Source organism: Biomphalaria glabrata, chromosome 5, assembly GCF_947242115.1.
Source record: "Biomphalaria glabrata chromosome 5, xgBioGlab47.1, whole genome shotgun sequence".
Lineage (NCBI taxonomy): Eukaryota > Metazoa > Mollusca > Gastropoda > Planorbidae > Biomphalaria > Biomphalaria glabrata.
In genome coordinates, this window is record NC_074715.1 from 32,277,057 (window position 1) to 32,285,225 (window position 8,169).

Genomic DNA, 8,169 nt, shown 5'->3' on the forward strand with positions numbered 1-8,169 from the left:
TTGTGCTTTATGCCTTCTCGCGTGAATTAGTACACCAACATACCTAGTACCTGTGATACAGCACTATAGAAATATAGTTACTAGACTGTCGGTGTCATACATCAACGAAGCTATCCTAGCATTACATAGGTGACGTTCAAGACAGCAATAAATTGTTTGTTCTGCACACAATGAGATGAAACTTCAGTTAGTCTGGCGTCACATGAGCACATAGAATGTCAAGATACTAAGTCATCTGGTAGCAATGTATTTATTTAAAAAGTGTCCGACCTTTGTGTGATACTTTCGCTTGAAATGAATTGGAAGGAATTCACCACGACACACTATCCAGTGAAACGAGTTTGTATTTCGTATTCAGTTCTATACGTAGCGTGTTTCTACTCTCATTAGAGTTAGCAATAGGGAAGAAGAAAGAAAAAAAGTTTGGCCCTAATAGAAATTAAATACCAGTGAAAATACAACAAGGACGAGGTGGTCGACAGGTTACGCCCTCGACTGTCTATCGGAAGACATGAGGTTCAAGTCTTTGTAGGGCTAGTATCGTTTTTTTTAAATATATATTCTTCGAGTTAAGCCTGAACTGAGGATAGCAAGTTCAAAACTGGATACGAATGTCACGTGACCTCCGAGTAAGACGTTCCATTGTTGTCGATTCCGAAGAGTAAGGATGAGTACTTTAGAACCGGTGACAAACAAAGCTACGACCTACATATTTTACCCCATCTAATGTAGATGAAGTCGTTATAAAGAGCTTCACAAACAGCATGAAGACAGCAGCAGTTGTCTTCACAATGTATGAGATGATTTCGGCGACTACATCCACCACCATATACCATCTTTTGTTTTTAAACATATTAGTAAACAATTAGAAATGTTTACTTCTTATTTAACGGTGCTATTCTGATAGTAAAGATATTGAAAGAAGTAGATCTGTTACCAAATCATGTCATATCACTTATCTTCTAGCGAATGTTGGCTTCAATAGAGAGATAACAAGACTGCTTAATTCTGGCGGCACTATGAGTATATAAGATATTCTCGTGTTTCTTATATAAGCATATCGCTTCTTTGATCACCTATTATTTAAAGTGAGTGTCTACTTAGGCACGTGTGACACAGCTTTGATAATGTACGCTGTAGTTTATATCAGTAGGTCATTGGGTCAGAACAAGTGGTAAGTCAAGAGGGGACAAGTATATAATGTAGATATCATATCAACGAAATGTGCCTTTCATGTTTTCAAGTGGTCTCAACACTGGGGTGAAAGTTGTCGTTCCTTAGTGTTAAGTCTGTGAACAATGAAAAACAATTTGCTATTCTGCTATTCAATTCAGTTTATAGACCCTACATGCCCACAGACTGGTCACTGGTGGAGGTCATTGTTGGGCCAATTTATCTAATCCATATTTCTTTTTTTTTTTTAAATTAATTAATTAGTTAATTTTTTTTATTGATTCTCTGATAACTCACTGACTCGTCAATAATTCTCCTAGTTGCGGTGGTCGAAAAAAAAAAAAGTAAAATTTAGAACATCAAGGCCCTTTTCACCATCGAATTGGTAGTGGTTGAATTAGATTCGTTGTGCCGTTCCAATAGGTTTTTATAGACCCCACTTAATGTGTAATAGCACAAAACTGTTTATCCTGTTCACAGATATATATATATATATATATATATATATATATATATATATATATATATATATATATATATATATATATATATATATATATATATATATATATATATTGTTTTCAGCATTTATGAACACTCTTTTTTTGGTGTGTAACTTTCTTTCGTTCCAATTTTAGCGGGGAATAGCCGCTATTAGTTTAGATCTCAAAAACTAGAGAAGATATTGAAAATCCAAAATCACTATCTTCTAGATCTTTCAAAGTAGCCGTTGGATCAGAACTTAAAAGATCTAGAATATCATTGTTTCGGATTTTCAATATCTTTTCTTGTTTGTTTTTTTTTTCGATCGAAACGGGACGGACGGACGGACAAACAGCACTAAACAAATTGCGGCTAATCCTCTTTCGGGAACCTCTAAAAAACACAATATTTTGATTTGAGCGATATGTCGCGTGAACGAATTGTCGGGTGAACGAAATGTCTGGTGAACGAATAGTCGCGTGAACGAAAAGTCGTGAACGATTTGTCGGTGAACGAAATGTCAGTGAACGAATTGTCGTGGAACCCCGCGACACACACACGAACATTCTTTTTCTCTTAAATAGAATCTTCTCCTGAGATAATTTGACAGACTTAATTAATAAATCTTGACATCAATTAATAATCATAAGAAAATAATTTCATTCTATATCACAAATCTAGCAAATTTTATTTTTCATTTTATATTCCAATTATTTGTTTTCAACGCCTTCTCAATTATTTTTAATATCTGGCTATTTTCAGTTACTTAACATTACTCTAATAAAGATGGTTTTTTTTTAAATTAATATGTTCTTTACGTCCAAACGTGCTGGACTTCTCTAAAGGTCAACGTTCCAACAACACTAGTTCAAATATCCAGTCTACGAGTTGTAGCATTTAATTTTAATTTATTTAGTCTTATTATTCTTTAGTATATTGCCAGTCCTCAATTCTATTAATAATTGAACCCCTGGACATTTTCTAACTTTTCCAGGACACACTTCGTAATTGAATTACATATAGACTATATATTACCTTTTTTTTGTTTGGCTCTGGTGTTAGATGTTTTCTTTGAGAAGCTAGACACATAAATATTTATAGTCTTAGCAAGAACTTTCAGTAGCCAAAGAAAAAAAAAGATAGATAAAAAAAAAAATAAGGGAAGTAAACTTTTCCAGCAAAAGTCGAGGGGAAAAAAAGCACTACCAAAGTTCTATGTTGTAGGAGGGAGGCGATGCGGGACTGACGTAAACATTTGTTGGAAGTGGCGCAATCCATCACAATGCTGCCAATTAAAGAGACGTAATTCGGAAACAGCGTAATTAGGTACGAAGGAAGCCTTTACTTATGGTGACCTCCCCTGAGCCTCTCGTCCCACATTTGGTGTTTAGACAGTAACTATTGTCGAACTCGAAATGGCTGGTCAAGTTTCTAATCTAGTCAACTAAGTGAAGTAAATGTTTCATATTGATTGTAACAATTGAAGACAATCAATTTCATAGTCCGAATATCTTTTGTATATATGCATTCTCCACAAAGCAATTAAGGATTTATCTATTTACCATCCCCCCTCCCTCCCCCCTAAAAAAAATTTGGCTTTTTTCCATACCTCAAACTTCAAACTGTGTAGTGAAGAAATTTTTAATTTCCGCATGGGCAAAAATGATTAGAGACAGCAATGAACATACTGAATATTTGTTCCTCAATGTGTTGTAGAGAGCAAAATACAAATAAAGACGTCTGTTCGTTGTAGATCTTTGTGAAATGTAGATCTTTGTGAAATGTAGGATTAACTAAATAGACATATGAGCAGCACTTTATGGCTCTATAAGGTCACTTCTTGTTCAGTGATAGAGACAGGGAGATTTTCATCCATGGAAAAACGAAAACAAAGTTTAAAGACCTTAGTTTGGTGTATCGTGAAAATCTTAAACAAATTATTGAATTTATTATATATTTCAGTGACTATGTTTAATATAGCATATATATTTTGTTTTAAATGATCTAGTTACGCTGGTTGAACTATATTGGTGACGAGACTTAAGTGCTGGTGTTTTATTTCACTGAAAAAATGTTTGTATTAGTAGTTTTTTATATTATTATTTTCTCAAAAACGGTTTTTCTAAGACATAAAAAAAGCATTATACTGAAGAAAAAACACGCCGCAATAATACTCGTATAGGTTCAGAAAATACTATTGCACTATTACATTTCTGAAAGTATTCTGCAAAGTCCAATTTTATCTCGATCTAGGATCTCTTCTATTTCCAAACTTATCAGATCTAGGATCACTTCTATCTCCAAACTTATCAGATCTAGGATCACTTCTATCTCCAAACTTATCAGATCTAGGATCACTTCTATCTCCAAACTTATCAGATCTAGGATCACTTCTATCTCCAAACGTATCAGATCTAGGATCACTTCTATCTCCAAACTTATCAGATCTAGGATCACTTCTATCTCCAAACTTATCAGATCTAGGATCACTTCTATCTCCAAACTTATCAGATCTAAGATCACTTCTATTTCCAAACTTATCAGATCTAGGATCACTTCTATCTCCAAACTTATCAGATCTAAGATCACTTCTATCTCCAAACTTATCAGATCTAGGATCACTTCTATCTCCAAACTTATCAGATCTAGGATCACTTCTATCTCCAAACTTATCAGATCTAGGATCACTTCTATCTCCAAACTTATCAGATCTAGGATCTCTTCTATCTCCAAACTTATCAGATCTAGGATCTCTTCTATCTCCAAACTTATCAGATCTAGGATCACTTCTATCTTTAAGCTCACGTCTTCATGTCCAAATTTCAACACACCACCAAAAAGTTTTTGAAAGAATAAAAAAGTTCATCTTGACACTTTGGAGATCTACTTCCTGTCATTGGTCTGATCAACATGTTTTCTGGTAAGTCCGTACTCTTCCCCTGCCCCCCCCTCCAACTTTTCGATGTTCACTTCTCCTTCATTAACCCTCTGGTTCACGGCTTATTTTGAAGTAGAAGGAATGCTGTGACGCAGTTGATCCGGATGTAATCTCACCTGTCAGAGTCTCGCTTCATACCAAACAGTGAGGTGATCTCTAAATTTTTCCATGGCAGTGGTTCTAGTACTATTCTTGTACTGTTATTGTACCATTCTTTGTCTGTGTTGGTAGATCCATCCAGCCGGAAGGCTCCCTGGCAATGTTGTGAGCGCTTCGAACTGACATGTTCTGAGCACTAACCCTACCATCCCTTTAGATTTGTGCTACTTTGTAAGAGTGTTTAGTTCTAAAGTAAGCTCCAGGACTTAGACATCAAGAGACGAACAAGTGTAGTGTTTGCCTACTAATCTTTAGTTCTAAAGTAAGCTCCAGGACTTGAGAGGACACCGATCTCGAAAAAGCCTTTAACGATATTTCTTACAAATTTAAACAGTTTATGAACATCTTTGAAAAAAAAATTAATAACTGGCCAAACATTGAAAACTCTTTTTTTTTAATCTAACATTTATTAGTTATTAGGAGCAAAGAAATCGCTATTATTAATATCATAATGGTGAAATGAACTTTATCCAATTACAATATTATAGGGAAAATATTTTACTATTGTAGCAAACATGTTTCTAAGTATACATGTTTTAACGATTATGAACTACACGATTTAACTGTTATCGACAATAAAGCTGTACTATTATAGACACGTTTCGTTACTTAAACTTCAACTTTCTATGGTTCATTTTTTTTTCTCTTTATAGCTAAGTCTTTGTAATACTTCTTTGAATCACCAGAAATAGATCACTTTTCAATGCATACCAGAAATAGATCAAGTTGTTTTGTATTCCACAGCGTCATACGGAATGACTGAAGCAGTGTGACTGGAACTTGGTGTAATTTACGTTGTTACAACTGACCACTTACTACAAGCTAGGCATTGGTCAGCTTCATTCTTCCAAGGCTCAAAAAAAAAAAAAAAAGAAACATTTTAGCTCCGCCATTCAGATCTCATAACTATAAGACAAAACAACAGACATCCAGATCACATAACTATAAGAGAAGACAACAGACATTCAGATTACATAACTATAAGACAAGACAACAGACATTCAGATCACATAACTATAAGACAAGACAACAGACATTCAGATTACATAACTATAAGACAAGACAACAGACATTCAGATCACATAACTATAAGACAAGACAACAGACATTCAGATCACATAACTATAAAACAAGACAACAGACATTGAAATGTATTCGAACTAGGAACAAGATGTTGAGTTCTATAATTTCTACACCAACTACACTGGAATATAAATGAAATGAAGTTATAGTCATTACATCACTGGCGGATCCAGAACTTTGGAGTGGGGGGGCGATTTTTTTCCAAACCCTAACCCTAACGCCCAGTAAACCCTAACCCTATGCATAAACGTGCGTACAGCATATATATATATATATATATATATATATATATATATATATATATATATATATATGTATATATATATATATATATATATATATATGTATATATATATATATATATATATATATATATATATATATATATATATATATATATATATATATATATATATATATATATATTCGATATATGAGAATAAAATAAGACTGTTTCTCAATCTTCAGCGAAAAAGAAAAACAGGAAAAAAAACAGTCATGTTGAGGCCTTTCTCTTACACGCTTGGGGGTCTGGGAAAGCGCTGTAAGTTTCCTCAGTGGGGTTCGGGGTGAAGCCCCGACAATCAAAAGCGCTTTCTTGCATTTTTCACTGCAGAAACGCTTTCTCCTGACATCTACAGCTTATTTATCAGTGGGGTTCGGGGCGAAGCCCCAACTCAAAAAGCGTTTTCTTCCATTTTTCACGGCAGAAACGCATTCTCCTGACATCTACAGCTCATTGTTTATCAGTGGGGTTCGGGGCGAAGCCCCGACGCCAAAATCGTTTCCTTGCATTTTTCACGGCTGAAACGCATTTTCCTGACATCTACAGCTCATTATTTATTAGTGGAGTTCGGGGCGAAGCCCCGACTCCAAAAGCGTTTTCTTGCATTCTTCACTGCAGAAACGCATTCTCCTGACATCTACAGCTTATTATTCATCAGTGAGGTTCGGGGCGAAGCCTCAACGCTAAAAGCGTTTTTTGGCATTCTTCACTGCAGTAACGCATTCTCCTGACCTACAGCTCATTATTCATTCTATTATAAAGGGCCTTTTGAATAATATGGAAAAATATTCAAATATTCTAATATGAATTTATAGTCCCTTAATACATTGCAAATACAACCGATTTGTTCTTTGAAAAGATAAGATACCCAACATATTTAGATTAAGGCTTTGAGGATCGCCGCCGAAAAAAAAATTCGATTAATAATATTCAATAAAATGTAAGTATAAATTGTGAGTTATAGTCCTAAATTTATTTAACTAGAAAAATATGAGATAGAGTAAAGGTTGGAAAAAGTCGACTAGGAAAAGATTATCTGGCTTTTGAACTCATCTCAACCGTGACTGATATATTGAAAAATTTCGTTTGAATTATAACTTTTCCAAAGCAAAGTCTTTCTTAAAATAGTTATGATAAATTCATGTGAAATTACACAAACTCTGTCTGGAAAGGGGAAGGGCGGTAAGATGAAAACGATTAATCCTCGCTCCTTTTTATAATTTCTGCTAATGATTGCATTTTGCATTAAAGAATAGGGGTTGGGCGACTCGATATAAGAATTTACTTTATAGCATATATAAATTATATTGGTGACAGATTTTTTTTTTATTTTGTAATTTCTTACTATAATACAAAAACGAAAAAGTATTGGTTTGTCCGATGGGGGTGAAGGTGATTGCGTGTATCGCACTTCCACCTGTTTATATTATATAGATATTCGACTAATTTTGTTCACATACTATGATTTCTCTATAAAAGTAGGACCGCCCCCCCCCCACTCAAAGGGTTTAGATGGGAAGGGCAGTAGAGGTATTCGCTCCTCCCCTTCCAATCGGCCAAAGATGAACGACATAATATAAAGACCTGTTAAAATACCAATAAAAAGTTTTAATCATATAGATATTTAATTGATTCTGTTAGCAAGCTGTGATTTCTACAAATAAATAGGACCGCCCCCCCCACTCGAAAGTTTATGGTGGGTGGGGGCGGATTGATGCCATCGCCCCCTCCCGACCCTACCAAATCGGCCAAATTACTAGAAGGGGGGGGCGAAATAATCTAAAAATAGGTTGAAATATAAATAATTATTATATATTATTAACATAAGTAATAAATTCGTATACAAATTGTGTGAATTCTATACTAAAATTCGTCCGCCCCCCCCCCCTTCGGGGGGGGGGGGTCGGCCGAGTGGGGGGGGCGATCGCCCCTACCGCCCCCCCTCTGGATCCGCCAGTGCATTACATTAAGATTATACTATTGCTTAGCTTTTGATTCCTTTTTTTTTCAACGATTCTTTTTTGTTCTTAGGAATAACTTACAATCT